Source organism: Rhodnius prolixus, unplaced genomic scaffold, assembly GCF_049639745.1.
Source record: "Rhodnius prolixus isolate KJV_2025 unplaced genomic scaffold, Rpr scaffold_4, whole genome shotgun sequence".
NCBI classification, from domain to species: Eukaryota; Metazoa; Arthropoda; class Insecta; order Hemiptera; family Reduviidae; genus Rhodnius; species Rhodnius prolixus.
Window position 1 is genome coordinate 14,362,073 of NW_027411614.1, and position 19,705 is coordinate 14,381,777.

The window sequence follows — 19,705 nt, forward strand, 5'->3', positions numbered from 1 at the left end:
AGTATTTTAAGGATGTTGGGCGAAAAAAAAAAAAAGCTCAGTAAATATGATCGAATTTAGAAGCGGCAGTCTGAGGAAGACGGAAAACTTTGTCACAGAGTAAACTTAGTTTACCAAGTTCTTGGATATAAGAAAGTGTCAACACTAAGTCTTCTTGTTTTACTCTAATTTTGTTACAAAAATAATTACCAACCTTATTTGATTATGTTTATTTTCCGCCCATATTTACTCACAAGTTTTAGGTTTTGCAAGTTTTTTTTTGTTTTCATTTCTTTAAGGGATTTATTTTATTTCTTATCCAAATATTTGTATTCATTTTGGTAAAATATTCGAAATGCTTGTAAAAAAAAGTTGAGAAAGATGGTTTACCTCTGTAAGTATAAATGAATTAATCCACATAAAACCAACTGGATTGCAAAACGTAGCAGTTTTCTTTTACTTTGATAAACCCTTATTACTTTACCAGAAGGATAAAGATTGCTATCAAAACGGATTTTGTAATCTGATCCCAGTAATGAAACTGCCTTTAGGCACTCTTTTTTTCGGACTTCTTTTACTTCATTCTATCACTTTCCATTTCGAATTTCTCTAACAGTGTTCTATATATTTTATCATATACCCATAAAAAAAAAAAAAAACTTGTTTTCTCTATTATATTTAGGAGATTTCCTTCTTATCCACATCCATCGGCTTCATTTCTTGTTTTTCCTTCTGAAATTTCTTGCAGAGCATCTCTTTTTAACCATCAAAGTTTACATCAAACTTTTTGTTTTAGATTTAGGGAAGTCTTACAAAGCTCTAGAAAATAACTTTAGCTAGGATAACAGCAATATACTTATTGTTTCAATGCTCTATTACTTTTCTTATTTACTAAGAAACAATTAAATATATAAAAGCTCCGAGTTTTACCTATTACGAGGGTCGTTTGAAAAGTCCGTGCAAAGTCAGAGAGATGGCACCACTGGCGCGTATCGAGGTTATGTTTAGTTAGTAGCATCTCTTGGAAGAACACACACCAAGTTTCAGCCAGATCGGTCTATTTCTTTGTGTTTGGCATTCGTTTGAATCGAGGAAGTCGAGTGATTTTCAAAAAATGGGCGAAAAAGAATTTCGTGTGTTGATTAAACACTACTTTATGAAAGGCAAAACGCCTCAGGAGACTAAAGAGAAGCTTGATAAACATTATGGTGACTCTGCACCTTCGATTAGAACTTAGTTTATAAGTGGATTCAAAATTTTCGGAGTGGCCATATGGGCACAAGTGACGCTGAACGTTCTGGACGCCCTGTTGAGGTTACTACTCCAGAAATCATTGATAAAATCCATGATATGGTGATGGATGACAGAAGAGTGAAGGTGCGTGAGATTGCTAGTGCTGTGGGCATCTCGAATGAACGGGTACATAATATTTTGCATCAACATTTGGACATGACAAAGCTATCCGCAAGATGGGTGCCGCGATTGCTCACGCTTTACCAAAAACGAAATCGTGTGAAGTGTTGCAAGGACGGTTTGCAGCTGTTCCAGAAGAATCCGCAGGACTTTAAGCGTCGTTTCGTCACTGTGGATGAAACATGGATACATCACTACACTCCTGAGACCAAAGAACAATCTAAACAATGGGTTACCAAGGGGGAATCTGCGCCAAAAAAGGCGAAGACCGTTCCTTCGGCCGGAAAGATTATGGCGACTGTCTTTTGGGATTCGCAAAGAATAATCCTCATCGACTATCTGGAAAAGGGTAAAACTATTACAGGTGCATATTATTCATCGTTATTGGACCGTTTGAAAACCGAGCTGCAAGAAAAACGCCCACGATTGGCCCACAAAAAAGTCCTTTTCCATCACGACAACGCACCAGCTCACACCTTAGCAGTTGTGGTCGCAAAATTAATGGAAATAGGGTTCCAACTCGTTTCACATCCCCCCTATTCTCCAGACTTGACTCCCTCGGACTACTATTTGTTCCCCAATATGAAGAAATGGCTGGCGGGAAAAAGATTTTATTCAAACGAGGAGGTGATTGCAGAAACGAATGGCTATTTTTCAGACTTGGACAAATCCTATTATTCGGAAGGGATCAACAAACTAGAGCAGCGTTGGACGAAGTGTATAAGCCTAAAAGGAGACTATGTTGAAAAATAAAAAAGGTTTACCCCAAAAAATTAAGTAGTTTTTATTTTTGCACGGACTTTTCAAACGACCCTCGTAGAACCAATTAGTTTAGAAACCGATTTGAATTACATAAAATATTAAACGAGTTTCTTGTGTTACTTGTAATCTATAAATTTTCAGCCGTATGAGGGATTGGCCCATAGCAACCTATCCTGATGGAGGGGCTGCCTCCTTATGGCTATCAGGCTAGCCATATCTCCTTAGGGACGGTAGCTCTAAGTTGTGTACTGCCTGTACCTTGTCTGTAGTGTAGGAGTGTTTGTGGATATGTTTAGTGTACTGTTCTGGTGAGTGTGCATGGTGTACTGTGAGCTCAGGTTACCCCGTGAGGTTGCTACTCCTCAAGTAGCTGCATACAATAGCTACTCCTTGCGGGGAGGATTCTTTAACCTCGACACTGAAAGGTAAACGAGGAATGATTAAGAAGAAGAAGAAGAAGAAGAAGAGTTTGTTTAATTTGTAGTTTTACACCTTGGTTATACTTAGTATTTAATTATAAAGAAAACAATTAGACCTGGTTATACTTTATACATAATTACGAAGAATCTATTAGACATCAGTATGAGATGTCAAACATCCATAAAATCAGTTTTTATGAAATGGAAACGTAACAAAAAAGTCCAAAATAGTATGCAGCCATTGTCTAGTTCTACCTCTCTTAAATAAAGTAGTAGTGGAGCTTCTTAAAATTGTTAACTTTAGAGAAAGTGACTAAACCAAATTCTTCCTATAATATCGTATTAATTTCAAAGATTTGTTAATTTTAGGATTTCTATAAAAAAATTTTAAAAAAAGAAAAAGATTTTTTTTTTTCAAAAAATAAAATAATTAGCGAAAAATCATATAAAATTTGCTGATTCCTTTCAAATATCTCCACTTCTACTGTACGGAAATCTACGTACTTTGGTCCAATTACAGTCTACATCAATTTCTACAATTGACAGAAATTTAAACATTGTAGTTGCAAAAGTAATGAAATTATAGGAAGTTATATTTTACTAATCTTCAACATTACAAAAACTTTCATTCTAAAAATCACGATTTCTATTGTACGGAATTCTGTGTACTTTGGCCTAATTATAGACCATTTTGTCATGTTTCCTAAACTTTGAGTCGTAATATCTAGATTTTTACAGTGCTTAGTTTTATGTATATTAGTAGATTATAGATTATAACTACTTCAAAATAGAGGGAAATATGAACATAGTTTATATTACACTAAGGGAAATATTAAACTAATATCTGATACTAACTAATCTGCAAAACCGCCTATGTTATCACCAATTTATAAAGTTTAAATGGATTTAATATTTCTCTGTATGTCCAAGTCTATATTCTAAACATTTGACAAATAAAGAAACCTATCTTTTCAGGACCTCCGCTTGTCTAACCTTAGTTTTAAATGTAGTGAGTAATTTTTACTGACAATTACTATAGCTGTTTTAGAAGGTAAATTTTTTTCAGCTTCTGAAACACGTGTTAACTGTGTTAAAAAATAAAGTTCTATTTAATTTGATTAAAATATATTCCTTATATTGGTGGTTTTCGCAATTAGAACATAAACTTATAACTTTAAGGGTCGATCATATCTTGAAAGTAATTGATAAACGTCAATTTAAAACTGGACTCAAAAACACAATTGAAAGAAGATTACAAAATATCCCTTGATATTCAGTATTCATAAATTCACACTTCAATTCTAACTCTAAAAGTATCAGTAGTTTGGCGGTAGATGGAGAGCAATGTTTAGGTAGAAAGATCGCCTATTTCCAAGGTTAGAAGAATTGTAAGCTAATTACGGATGAGTCAGCCTCTCTACTGACCCTTAGGGTGCGTTCCACTAAGCGACCACAACGATCAAAACATACCTTCAGGCGTTCCACTTGGCGACCGCGGTCGTTGAGGTCGTGGCGAAAACGTCACTAATGACGTCACTATTTTCGCTCACGCGAAGCCCACAACGCCCCATCTATAGAGCTGGGTCGAAGTGGGCGTTCAGAAATATGGCGCAATTTTTAAAACAAAATATGGCGACCGAAAAGATTATCTCATGTAAATGAAAGTATTATTTCATGTAAATAATAGAATGTGTTTCTCCAAAGTCTACAAAAAATAAATAAATAATTACTTACCCCTTTACATACTAAATCACTGAATAACACAAAATCATTTACCTCAAATAACTTTTAAATTCTTTATCTGAATAAAAATCAATTACACTGATAGCTAATAGTACGTGGCCTAAGTTTTCGCTTTTTATCATTGCGATTTTGTAAAATTGCATTCCACTCTTCATCGGAACTAGATAAAGAACTTTCTAAAGCATTATTAATAAATATCCAACTGTTGCCACAAAAGACATTTTAATTTTATTTAAACGTAAATTTTATAAATACTCCACTAAAATGTAATATAAAAAATTGAACTATATATATTCTTTAAATATAAGGCAACTTTACCAATAATTAATAAAGTTTATTATAACTGCTTATAAACGGGGTTAAAATTAAAAAATAACCTCTTCAAGCTTCTAACTTATTTTCGAGGTCGCCATTTGTAATGTTTACATGAACGGTTAAAACGCCCACAGTCCATTCCACTTGGGTTTTCGATCGCAACGCTCGCAAGCAAGTGGATCGGGCAAAATCGCGGTCGTGAGCGTGGTCGTTGTGGTCGCTTAGTGGAACGCACCCTAAAATAGATTTCAAAGCAACATTGAATACTCCGCAGGTAACTCGCTTGACCAGAACAGTCTATTCCATTTTCTGATTGTACGCCCTATTTTATAAGTTGCCAAGAAATAGATACATGGATTTTGAAGTACATATATCAAAACAGATGACAGTGAAGTAGAAAATGTTAACAATTTACTGCAAATTTCAGATAAAGTTAATTTAGATGATCTCTAACTACTTCACTATTATGATTAAAAACACGAACATTATCAGTTGGAGATATTTTATCGTAAATAACTTTTCAATGCTCATTTGAAATTGAAATAATGAAAGATTATGTAAATGTATTCCAAACTAACTCTATTTGTACGGGGAAATATTCCTAAAAACACATACATACTCGTAAATCTATCTACATTCCTTATCTTATACTCAGTTAATTTCATAATTTTAACATTAATTCAAACAAAAAACTGAAAAAGAATGTTTTAAACAGCTGTTTTTGCTTTTTGAACAAAAACAGTAAAAATAAAATTAAACAATAACCTGATTTGAAGTTGAACTTTATTTTAATAGTTTATGGAAATTGCTGATTGCTTCGTAGTATTATACATACATATAACTTATAATACTCATTAATAGTTATGGTGTTCAGCGGTTAATTATATATCGTGTTTAAGATGGCGTGCTCAAAGCCTTCTTTTTGAATATACTGTAATAAAGATTGAACTAGTATATTATTACCTTTGAAAAAAACTAAATGTTATAATAAGAAAGCCCAATTAAAATACAAGCATATTCTTATTTACTTTAGTGCTGCTGTTCACTTGTGGTAAGAAATGTTTGTTTATCAAGATGAGAATAATTTTTCCATTTAAAATGCGGTTAGTAATTTAAGTTTTCATATTTTTAGCTTTCTTTTTGCTTTCTAATGGTAAATTAATATCATTATCGAGTCAAATTTTCTCATTCGAGTTTTCAGCGGTTATGTAAACGATTTGAGGTTTTAGTGAGTAGGAAAACTGGTTGTGAAACTGTAGCGATAAAAATGAAGAAAATTCGAAACTTAATACTTCAAAGTACTATCACAACTTTGCGTTCAAAATCTTTGCTACGCAATTAGCCCTTTAATGGATTTTTAAAGTCGACCAAATAAACTAGGTTTAAAAGTTTTCCACTTTTACGAAGTGTTTTTGCACTTTTTGCCTTTGATTTAAGCAGATTCGTATTTCTAAATTTCTGTACTGGCCTAATTTTGGAGCTTTAAAGGCGGAAATTATTACTTGTATCTCTCTAATTAGGCGAGATTTCCACTTTTATAAAGTGTTTTTGTACCTTCCCTTCGAATTAGGGCGACCCTATTTCTAAATTTCTGTACTGGCCTATTTTTTGGAACCTTAAAGACAGGAATGACTCTTTTATTGTTCTTATTAGGCGAGATTTCCACTTTTACATAGTGTTTTTGCACTTTTTGCCTTTGATTTAGGGAGACTCTATTTCTACATTTCTGTACTGGCCTAATTTTGGAGCTTTAAAGGCGGAAATTATTACTTGTATCTCTCTAATTAGGCGAGATTTCCACTTTTATAAAGTGTTTTTGTACCTTCCCTTCGAATTAGGGCGATCCTATTTCTAAATTTCTGTACTGGCCTATTTTTTGGAACCTTAAAGACAGGAATGACTCTTTTATTGTTCTAATTAGGCGAGATTTCCACTTTTACATAGTGTTTTTGCACTTTTTGCCTTTGATTTAGGGAGACTCTATTTCAACATTTCTGTACTGGCCTAATTTTGGAGCTTTAAAGGCGGAAATTATTACTTGTATCTCTCTAATTAGGCGAGATTTCCATTTTTATAAAGTGTTTTTGTACCTTCCCTTCGAATTAGGGCGACCCTATTTCTAAATTTCTGTACTGGCCTATTTTTTGGAACCTTAAAGACAGGAATTACTCTTTTATTGCTCTAATTAGGCGAGATTTCCACTTTTACATAGTGTTTTTGCACTTTTTGCCTTTGATTTAGGGAGACTCTATTTCTACATTTCTGTACTGGCCTAATTTTGGAGCTTTAAAGGCGGAAATTATTACTTGTATCTCTCTAATTAGGCGAGATTTCCACTTTTATAAAGTGTTTTTGTACCTTCCCTTCGAATTAGGGCGACCCTATTTCTAAATTTCTGTACTGGCCTATTTTTTGGAACCTTAAAGACGGGAATTACTCTTTTATTGCTCTAATTAGGCGAGATTTCCACTTTTACATAGTGTTTTTGCACTTTTTGCCTTTGATTTAGGGAGACTCTATTTCTACATTTCTGTACTGGCCTAATTTTGAAACTTTAAAGACGGAAAATTAATTCCAAACTCCAGAAAATGGCTAGATCGAAAATGTAAATTTTTTGTACATTCCTACAAAAAAAACAAAAAAACTTTTAAATCAATTCTGAGGATGAAGGCTTTCCTTAAAGTGCTACTTAGTTGTCATGTATTGCGTCACTCCTTCATACAACATGGTTAGGAATTTTGGAAATTGATTTGGAACTGTACTATTTTGGTATTTAAGTTTTTAGCGATTTTTCGAAAATCTTTCCTTCAATTACAGTGAGAATGTAAGTTGTAAGAGCCAAAGAGGTTCGTTTCTCCTTTCTCTGTGCACACATAAGAATCTCCTGGAACAGTTTATAATGAATTCAACGCTAACTCACCTTGTGGTCGATTAGAGAACATCAGGTGCCTGTTCTCACACAAAAGATGTTAGTACTCCTAACTTTGTTACAGTATTGTTGAACTTAGCCAGCAGCTTTTTGATACAAATTCTATGTTTCAAGTAAATTGAATTACATGAACTGCGGTAATAGAGTCTTGTTAGTTTGGTAAGTTGGTTTACTTAATTAATTAGCCTCCAATTATCTTTCGAAAAGGAATCATAAAGCTAATGGAGTAGAGCATCTTTTCTGGCCGCTGAACCATGGAAGGTATAACGTGAAAGTTTTATTCCATTTTGAATAAAGTCTTCAACCCAGGTTGCATTCATAAGAATAGATCGGCTTTCCTAATTTAATATGTAATCACGTTGCAAAAATTCTCTATTTTTATTTTGCACCTTTTTTGTTAACACGATTTACGTTGATACGAAGCCTGTCATTTTATTTTTTGGTTATAAACTTATTTAGTATTAACGAAAGCAATCCGCTTAACTTTTAAAATTAAGCACAGTGTTGTAACGGAGCAGAATACTTTTTGTTTCAGTAAGAGTTAGTTTATAATCTGATTATTTCTGTTGTCCATTCGCCAGTTGTTTTACTCCCTAATTTTCACTTTACTTTTTTCTGTAAAGATGAGGTTATGGCCATTTTGTTACGCATGTGAAACGTAAAAAACTAAGAAAACTTATAAAAATTAGCATTTCTTCCATTGATTGTTTCCTTTGCTTCCAGTTATCTGTTTCATGTTGAGTTGAATATGTAGTTAGTTGTGCATCTAGAGCAGTTATTCATTTCTTTTATATGAGATATTCAGCGCTTTACTGCCCAATTCTAGATTCTGAAATTGGTTGTAGTCTACTCTTGTAAACAATTATTGAGATTTGAATTTAGTGAGATGTGAACATGAATTTTGCCTATGATATAGAGAATGATTTTCATTGGTATTAGTGTAGTGGTTATGCAACGTGGATTTGTAAGAAAGAGATCCCCAGTTTGAATCCTGCGTCTAGCTACTTTTTTACTTTAGAAAAAATATTATAGGAAATTATGAACTTCTACTCTTGTCTATGACATTTAATTTGGTAGTTGTATGTTAAGCCTCGCCTGAAAAATATGCGATTATTTTTTATTACTTTTTGAGAGCCTTAACAACACCATTTATGTTTTGCAATTGGTATTGTTTTTATGTTTGTTCATACTGAATGTTAAGTTTTATAATACAAAAGAAATTACTGATTTCTATTAAAATAAATAATTATTTGTAAAATTTTCTCGTAAAGGATCAGGCTACTAACAGCATTTACCTTTTATAATTGGCCGCGTTGATTCTGTCTTTATTGAACTCCTTAGTTTTTAAGGAAAAAGCAAATAACTAATATCAAAAAAATTAATATATCTTTTCCATAATTACCAGTGTTGTTTAGTGAATAATACGAAGGGACGAGAGGTAGCACGCCAACACCTTGTTACCTGACGTTGTAAACAAGCTTTTGTAATCACGGAAAATGAATTTTACCATTTAATGGAAATATAAGTGAGATTGTAATCTAAACAGTTGAAGAAAGTTTCTAGTTTCTGAAGGTTAATGGTTTGAGTTCTCAAATTGAATTTCTATTCGGTCATTTCAGCTTGAATTGGGGAAAAAATATTGACGAAAAATATAATTTTTATGCTATGTCCCCCATATTAATTCATGATATTCCTCTTCTCAGTGGAAATTTCCTATTATAGATCACGAGGTGCCTTGCAAGATTTCATTCTGGCTAACTTGTTATCTTCGTCAGTCTTATAATTCAATTTTTGAACCTTTGACGAATTCTTTTATTTTCGGCAGGTCAGAGTTCAGTTCAAGTTATTTCAGTGCAATGAGCAGTATTTTCTCTTGAAGTATATATTATTTAGAAGGGTTAAATTCGTAGCTGCAATTACGACATAAAAAACAAATCCCCGACCCTAGTGTATGCATTTTTTACAATTCTGAGATTACTCTTAATTGTGGCTTCCACGAATATCTCTAAACTTCCCATTTACATCGAACATACCTAGTTCGGTATTTTTTATTTATTTTATTTTTTTGAAGGCATTTTTCTAGAAAAATTATTTTTAGTATAATACAGAAGCAGAATGGTGGCAAGCTTTCCTTCTAAAGTTTCACTTTAGGGTATCGCACTGACTGTAATATTACTTGAAAAAAAATTAACTGTGTTTTTAATAGCGAAATTTTAAGGCGTTGTTTAAGTTATAACCTTCCCGCAGACAGATTTTCAATGCTGTAAATCACTTGTTCATTCTTCTATCGATTTAAATGTATTTAAGTGTTATTATTATTATTTTCACCTTTAGAATTGTATTAAACTATTAGGAATTTTGCCTAATATAGGAACTTTTCTTCAAACGGTTAGGAATTTAGCCTTACTTCGCTACTCTTCTTCAAACGATTAGGGATTTGGCCTTACTTCGCTACTCTTCTTCAAACGATTAGGGATTTGGCCTTACTTCGCTACTCTTCTTCAAACGATTAGGGATTTAGCCTTACTTCGCTACTCTTCTTCAAACGATTAGGGATTTGGCCTTACTTCGCTACTCTTCTTCAAACGATTAGGAATTTGGCCTTACTTCGCTACTCTTCTTCAAACGATTAGGAATTTGGCCTTACATCGGTACTCTTTTTTGAACGATTAGGGATTTGGCCTTACTTCGCTACTCTTCTTCAAACGATTAGGAATTTGGCCTTACATCGGTACTCTTTTTTGAACGATTAGGGATTTGGCCTTACTTCGCTACTCTTCTTCAAACGATTAGGAATTTGGCCTTACTTCGCTACTCTTCTTCAAACGATTAGGAATTTGGCCTTACTTCGCTACTCTTCTTCAAACGATTAGGAATTTTGCTTAACTTTGGAACTCTTCTTGTAATAGAAAGCTATGACTGCTCATGCCAGATTTTTCAAGTAATAATAACGCTGGAATAATTTAAATATAACCATTCTTTAATATAGAATAAACTTGAGAACTAGCGATAAATAAAGAATAGCAAGAACTGGAATAAGCAAATATGAAGGAGTGTATTTCTTTTTTCTAATCTAAAAAGAAAGTTTTCTTATCACAAAAACATTGTCAGTTTTCTAAAGGATTCGCATAGAGTCTTTCACCCCTTAAAATACAAGGGACTACGTACGAAACCCGAATAACAATGAGGCAATTTATGTTTGAATGCGGCTAGACTAGGAAGTGGCCAAAACATAAGAGAGAAAGAGGTGTAAAGAATTGAGAAAAAGAAAGCGAAGTGAGATCTAGAGATACGGGGGTTTAGATCCTGGGGGTTTTGGGTCCGGCGGGTGCAAAGTGTGAGGTCGCATGCGTTCATGCTAATACAGAGTGCAGAGAGCTGGCTGCTGGTCCAGTAACTTCTCCAATATCTGTTGTACTCCTGGCAACCAAACTAGACGTCCTCTTTCCAACTTTATCTTCACAACAAATATACATATCTTGCTGTAATAGTAATGACTGCAGACTGGCAGCCTCAGAAGAGTATCGCTTCCTTCTACCCACGCACGGTGGGACCTAGGCAGGCGGCGCCCTGTCCTATGTTCGTCTCAAACACTTCTTTTTCTTTTTTTTTACACTCGTGTCGCTTATCGCGTAGTATCATTCTCACCGATATTTGCCGACACCAAGACCCATTACCAATCCTGTCTTCCTAATAGCTCGTGACGACTTCTACGTTTTTATTGATATTGTCGGATTGTATTTCCACTTATTTAATGTAAGATATATTTTTGAAGAACGTTAGAAAGTTCTTTGTTCCTTGAATAGATTCTTGATTAGACTATTTCCTTTAAAACAGACCTAAGCAAGGAAAGAAAATTATTAAAACGGCATTTATCAGGACTTCCGCAAATCTTCAGATCTGCACAAAGAGACACATTACTTTCCAACCTAATGACTTTCATTCTCAGTGATACTGAATGCGATATCTAGTAAAATCTAAAGTCAACATCAAGCAATTAGCACTACTCAATCACTGGTTGATTGTCGCCAATACGCTACTTTCTATACCATCATCGTCGGACAAATATTTTGCCTAACTGACGATTCGAAGAAGAGACATTGGCTGAAACAGCAAACTCATTAATCATTTACGTTCTGACGTTCTTTTTGGGGATGAAGACGCGGCTAAGTGCATTAATAAACCAAGAGAGTAGTTGAAAAAACATTGTCTTTCAAAAGCTTCAATTACCCATATACGTTCTTTATCATTAAGCTATGGATGCAGGGCCGATCAAGGGAATGGTGGGTCAAAACTCCAGGCCAGAGACAGGCGAAAAAGTTTATCCATAGCTACTCGCCCAAGCTAACTGCAGAACTACTCCAACTAGGCCGGGTGGCCATAAGGATAGCAGTTGGCATTCTCACTGGCCATTGTAGACTAAATAAGCACATGCATCGCATGGGCCTGGCAACGGATAGCCTGTGTAGGTTTTGTCAGGAAGAAGAGGAGACGGCACTGCATGTGGTATGTCAGTGCGAGGGGCTGGTCTGGCTAAGGTACCGCCTCTTTGGCAAAGAGAAGCTGGTGCCAACAAGCCTCAGCCAGGGCCCTCTCTCGGACCTATTAAGGCTTTTAAGGCAAGCAGAACTCGAGAGGGTGCTCTGATGGCAGGTGCTCTGATCGACCACCTGGGAGCCCCCCCCCCCAATTCCACAGTTTGGTTAAGGACAGGATAGGGAGAGGGTCTTCAACTAGGGGGATGCCACAATAGATCCTTGGGGTGTCGCGGTGGCGTAGGCTGAATAGCCAATTCCCCCGATGGAATCTAATCTAATCTACGTTCTTTATCATACTTCGGTTCACTTTGTTCACACGCCTACGTATGCCACGCGGCATTCTGCTTTTGCTTTTCGAAAGATTAATCTCCCCACAACATTAACCAACAACCAAGAAGATTGTCTCATACCAGCTTGAGGTTTCTTTTCCCAAAAGTTTCACCAGTTAAGCAACTTAGTAGTCAAGGATTCACGTTACCATGTCAGTTTTAATTCAAAAATTATAAAAACTATTTTAATTATTTATAATTAAACAACCAGGAGTGTAAAGATGTTCCAATAGCAATATTATATTAAACTCTCTCTTAAACCAATTCCGCAGCAACAACAGATGTGTCAACGATTTTTTCCCTCACTGATAGCAGCCATCTTGAATGGTGCAACCGCAAACTTTAAAATAACGCATCATATTGTAATCATTGTCTATTGAGCAAGAATATAAATCATTAAACAGTTTATTTATGAACTTCTCAGAAGAGAGCTGATCTCAAATTTTCATTTCTACGACCTTCTTTTTTAATTGAAGACAACTAAGCATTGGCTTCCGGAATATTTTTCAGTTCACTTTCGACCTTCGAATGGTGTCCTCTCGAAAAATGACCATCACCAAAGTTCGTATTGGTTGTCTATTTCGAAAAACCTTGCAGTCCTAAAGAATATATCAGATAATGTGGGAGGAATATAAAAACAAGCAAAAAGTTATTCATTGGATGAGACATTAACATGTGCAATTCATAAAATTCGTAATGTTTTATATTTATTCTGTTTTAACCAGGAGTTGCATAAACATAACTTTTTAGAAACAAATACTAAAAGATACAAATTAAACAGAACTTACACAAAAAGTAAATAAAATAATAAATCACATAATGTAAAAATAATCCTACTAAATGAGAGATATTAAATTATAACTTAAATATTATAACAGTGCCTCATAAATTACATCAGTCATTAAGCCTGGATGAGCACAACATGACTACGTTTATGGTATAATTGTAAAAATCAAGACAGTCAGATTTCGATAAAGGTGATAGTAAATTAAATAGTTGTTCCTCTCTGCTAATAGTGGCTGGGATAGATAATCTGGGGCAGATATTTTAATCTAATGCATTCATAAATCGGACAAGTAATAAATAAATGAAATAAATCTTTATTTTCATGGAGATTACAAAGAGTACAGAGCTGGTTAGGATTTATTAAGTAGGCTATTGCTTTGTGGGTGATTTTAATGGAGAAATTACGGCAAGTTCTAAGTTGGAACAATATGGTAGTTACAGAAAATGTAATGTTTTATAATACCCACCCATATTCTCTCATTCATAGATCGAGAAAGACTAATTTGTAAGAACCTTTGTTTATTCGCAGACAACCTGTTAGCAGAAATCTCACTAGAAAGTACATACGAGGGTCGTTTGAAAAGTCCGTGCAAAAATAAAAACTACTTAATTTTTTGGGGTAAACCTTTTTTATTTTTCAACATAGTCTCCTTTTAGGCTTATACACTTCGTCCAACGCTGCTCTAGTTTGTTAATCCCTTCCGAATAATAGGATTTGTCCAAGTCTGAAAAATAGCCATTCGTTTCTACAATCACCTCCTCGTTTGAATAAAATCTTTTTCCCACCAGCCATTTCTTCATATTGGGGAACAAATAGTAGTCCGAGGGAGCCAAGTCTGGAGAATAGGGGGGATGTGAAACGAGTTGGAACCCTATTTCCATTAATTTTGCGACCACAACTGCTGAGGTGTGAGCTGGTGCGTTGTCGTGATGGAAAAGGACTTTTTTGTGGGCCAATCGTGGGCGTTTTTCTTGCAGCTCGGTTTTCAAACGGTCCAATAACGATGAATAATATGCACCTGTAATAGTTTTACCCTTTTCCAGATAGTCGATGAGGATTATTCCTTGCGAATCCCAAAAGACAGTCGCCATAATCTTTCCGGCCGAAGGAACGGTCTTCGCCTTTTTTGGCGCAGATTCCCTCTTGGTAACCCATTGTTTAGATTGTTGTTTGGTCTCAGGAGTCTAGTGATGTATCCATGTTTCATCCACAGTGATGAAACGACGCTTAAAGTGCTGCGGATTCTTCTGGAACAGCTGCAAACCGTCCTTGCAACACTTCACACGATTTAGTTTTTGGTCAAGCGTGAGCAATCGGCGGCACCCATCTTGCGGATAGCTTTGTCATGTCCAAATGTTGATGCAAAATATTATGTACCCGTTCATTCGAGATGCCCACAGCACTAGCAAAATTTTGAAACCACTTATAAACTGTTCTAATCGAAGGTGCAGAGTCACCATAATGTTTATCAAGCTTCTCTTTAGTCTCCTGAGGCGTTTTGCCTTTCATAAAGTAGTGTTTAATCAACACACGAAATTCTTTTTCGTCCATTTTTTGAAAATCACTCGACTTCCTCGATTCAAACGAATGCCAAACACAAAGAAATAGACCGATCTGGCTGAAACTTGGTGTGTGTTCTTCCAAGAGATGCTACTAACTAAACATAACCTCGATACGCGCCAGTAGTGCTATCTCTCTGACTTCGCACGGACTTTTCAAACGACCCTCGTATATTCCACCGCGACCCATAAGGTATATTGTGGCATCCGTTAACTAGGGCATCGTTTCCAATCCAGCCTGATTAACTAGTCTTTGGAGTTTGGTGGGAGACTCCTATATAAATCATGAAGACGAGGATGGTTCTTCTTGGAAAAGGCCAAACTAGTCTTCCACAGTCTGACATAACACATGCACATGACTTTTCATCTTCTTCCTGACATAACCCATAAATGCTGTCCTCTACTAGGCCCCCGCGTGTTTCCAAAATTTACACTGGTCAAGGAAAAGGACCTACTATCATCCATAATGGCCGTCTGGCCTTGTTGGAGTAATTCCGCAGTAGTTTTAGACGATTGGTTGCCATAAAAAACGTTTACTCCTTTCTCTGACCCCTGATATCCACCCACAATTCATGAGATTTGTTAGCATCCATTCTGGTGGTGGCCGCACTTACGACGCAAAAAGGGTTCAGCCCTTGTCAAGACTACACTAGAACCTTTCAGGGCTAAGCTAGCAGCCGTCTCATTGCCGCAGAATCCCGAATGCTACAAGAGATAGCAGCAATTACTATGACTGATATCTGATATTTAAGTTTAAGTTAGATTTGAATTAAATTAATTTTTGTAGATATATCACTGTAACTAAGATAATTTCTTTTGTAAGAGTGGCTATTAAAATAAATGGAGGTTTAAATTTAAATTTGATGATAGTGGAAGATAGAAAGAGAAGAATTAATTTTGTAAATTAAATAAACTCCAGAGAGAGTGTATCTAGATTGTGAAACGGCAGTCAGACATTAGTAAACGAATGAGCAGCGCTGAAACATTCAGAATTGTTGTTAACTCAGTACTGTCCTCTACCATCAGCTTAGTTCTTGTCCCATCAAATTAAATGTTACGTAATAACATTCTGAAAATCTGTTCCTCTCTTTCTGGGACAAGGAACAACTGCATAAAAGCCGTTATTGTTTATTCTTTTAGCCTTGAATTTTAATGGTCTTCTTTTCGAAACAAAATAAACAAATCTAGTGTACCTCTTATTTAAATTCGAATCAATAAATTTTTCTTCAAACTTACGAGAGATCTAAGTCAATTTACATCTAAATAAAACGTATGTAATTTTTTCAAGCGGAAGTACGTATTTGTTTGCTTTTGTGGTTGTGGTCACTGCGATGTAATTGAAGTTGATCAACACTGTAGATGGATAGCAAAGATGGATTTTACCAAATATTTTTGGTTGATTAGACGGGAAAAAAATTGTTATTCAACTAAAGAAAAGGTGGAAAATTGATAGCTAATGAAGCTCTTTCGTAGCCAATGAATTTTCTTAGTTGGAAAATAAACGATTGTAAACTGACCCAACGTGTGCAATTATTAAAACCTTTGAACATTCAATTTCGAATGCATCTAATAATTATAAATAATAGGATATTATTCAGCAATCCTAAAATAGTTATTTATTTAACAAGTGTGGAAAGTAGTACTTTTCCTCACGCGAGGCAGGGTTTGCACGCACGAGCGAGCGAAGTGAGGCGAGTGCAAGTGCAAATTGCCGAGTGTGAGGAAAATACTTAACACTCGAGTTAAATATTATATTTTTTCTGCAACCATTTATTAACTAAAAAAATTAAAAATTTCATTTTTACTGTCTACAAAAAGTAATTTATTTATTATAAACATTTATTGTTATATTACAATTATTTACATTACTTATTACATTTTCTGCTGTTTCTTTTATTGATGGAGGAGTGTTTTCTAAACAGGAATCACTAGAATCCATTTTAAATTTCTATAAGGTAACACTATAACCTTTTTAACTGTTATAATTAAAAATATCTAATTATTTATTAAAGTATTATTTTTATTTCTATATTCCTTTCAATTTTTATTTTATTTTTTAATATTCGTTTTTTAATTATTTAGTTACGTTAAATAAGCTTATTAAAGTTTTACAGAAAATATTTAGGTTAATAACAAAACTTCTTATATCAAGGAAGCACAATAAAGTTTTTCCACACACTAGTGCGGAAAGTGACACTAATGGGAATTTTTCCCTACTAGTGTGGGAAGTTGGGCATTACACAGCTGATTTTAATTGAGTAATGAGAACTTCCCTACATGGTTGCAGAAAAATATTATTTTTTCACTGCTCAAAATACTAAGTTATGAAGCTCTTTCGTAGCCAATGAATTTTCTTAGTTGGAAAATAAACGATTGTAAACTGACCCAACGTGTGCAACACGTGCAAGCGTTTTGAAATACGTATGACTGGGCATGAATATTTATTTAATAGCTAAAAATTTCATATTTTGATCAACTAATTCATCTTGAAGGAGATTAAAGCGTGTTTAAATTTAATTAGAAATTTCATTTTTTATATTTCGCGTAACTTTCAATGTTCAAAGAATTTTTAATTAATTTTTTTGCCCAGATTATTAGCGACATCTACATGCACGTGTGAAAGACTTGTACGACCTGTACTCAAATTAGGTCTCTTACACAAAAAAAAGAAGTGTAAAAGTTGATGCCTCTCTTTCATCAAAGGCCGTCCGTCCTGGTCATTCAACCCATTAAAATCATTAACCTTTCATTTATTAACTACGTCGTCTCAACTAACATAAAAAGCATTCATTCTAGCAATTACTAATCATAAACAAGACATAACCTTTGTCTGTGGATACATTTTTAGATTATTTCTATTTTATCGCATTAATGTTGCCAAAAAAAAAAAAGATTGTCGCTCATTTCTGAAAAGCGCGGCCATAATTTAAAGAAAAACTTGCTGAACAGTTCGATTCTTTATTATTCGGTGCTGGTAAGAGACCTGCGAATTGCATATTTTCTGCTTAAATTACTTACTATAGTAAGTTAGTATTTCCGCATCCCCTTCCGTTAAAATTCATGCTTAAGAAAAAGAAAAGAAAAATGGAAAAACTTGCCTCTAAAAATGTAATATAAGTGTAATGTATATGTACAGGTATGATACAAAAAATATATATGTATAATAAAACTGTAAAAAAATTTGAAGGTGAAACTCTTTATAACAATGTACAAGCGCAAGGTATCAAATAAAACCTGATCAAATTAGTAGAAAAGAAAAAAAATAAAAGAAAATAAGTAAAGAAAAAGAGAGAATTTAAAATATATAATTTGATTGTTTCAGAATTGTTTATGTTCTTATTTTAGGAAGAAAATACACTGGGAAATTATTTTCCCTCACATTCGTTAAATATTAGAAGCAGTTTTCCATGCAAATCTCATTTCCATTAACAACAAACAAATGGCATTATAATTACTATTAAATATTCCATTAATTTAGGGGTAAATGAAATAAAGGATTTTGTTGTATTAATTTGTGCGTTTAGCCGATTTTATAAAATTACTACTCGACTGACATCTCATTTATGAAAATCTGTTCACACGTTTAGGCGCTACTTTGTTTACCAAACAAAAAGGAAAGAACAATTTTTGAAAATGACGATTTGCCCATTTTTGGCATTGTTTTTCTTGAATACTATTTGCGTCGTTGCAAAAAATAAAATAATAATAGTGATATATAGAAGGTTTTGACCTTTATTTTGAGAAAATTGGGAAATTTTAACTTTTATAGAAAAAGAGGTATTTTTGTTTGTCAATTTCGATATTTTTCAGCATTACGCTTTTTCGTGCAATTTTCCTTTACACAGCTCTCCTACTGGATAGTTTAAGTATACACGTTTTTAATAGTTTGCTGAGACTGAAAAGCGCAATATCCTAACAAAGGGAGATTAGTTGTTCTACGTTTCAGATGGTTCAGTTCCTCTCTGCCAAGTACTGTAGATGAACCTCAAAGATGTCTGGAAATGTCAAACTAATTATTGTTGTTCATTCTATTTGGTGACTGATTCATAGTTTCAATGGGATTGAAAAATAACTGCCATTTCAGTCTAGTAAAGATTTATTTTGCCGAGCTTTCGACCTAGGGACTAGGTCATCTTCAGGGCTAGTTTAGAAATTAATACTATTACATTTCAGGGTTGGTGTGTCTTCTGTCTTGTCTGTTCATGGACTGAGTCACTTGTCAGTCCATGAACAGTCAAGACAGAAGACACACCAACCCTGAAATGTAAAAGTATTACTTTCTAAACTAGCCCTGAAGATGACTAGTCCCTAGGTCGAAAGCTCGGCAAAATAAATCTTTACTAGACTGAAATGGCAGTTATTTTTCAATCCCATTCAAACTAATTATGTTTTTATTAGAAAATTATGCTGATTGACCCCGTCAATTATCATCATAAGTTTAATGTCATTTTTGGGAGCTGAACTAACTTACATCCATTGGCCCGAAAATCAATCCATCTAGGTGGCACTTCTCCAGGTGGTTGATGACCTTGATGTCACCTAGTCGCACTTAAATAAACCTAACTTCAAATTTGAATTCTTCGCGTTTTTCGGTTTTTGAGTTAAGCTAACCATACTTACACAAACTGCAATCAATTAGCAAAAAACCTCTTTTTCGAAATCAAGATATCCCGTAATTTACATGAACGTGAAACACTGAGAGAATGCTAAAACTTTCTACAATAGAATACAAGTCTAAACATTGTTTATAGTTCTTCTAGAGGAAGTAAGGTAACTGTTGTGTTGTTAAAACTACACAATTTCAGCGAGTAAATCATCCGTTTAGTGAAGAGATTTATGGAGGGGATATAATAGTTACATGAAACAAAGAGAGAAGCAAAGTGTATCCGTTCAAAATAAATTTATTGTGAAAGAAGTGGGGAAGGACCTTGA

General features: G+C 34.4%; 1 protein-coding gene across 1 annotated transcript in view; it reads left to right on the forward strand.

The window, feature by feature from the left end:
• The window catches only part of LOC141455542 (uncharacterized), a 287,527-nt gene that overhangs the window by 253,926 nt on the left and 13,896 nt on the right, over positions 1-19,705 (forward strand). The window lies entirely within an intron of this gene.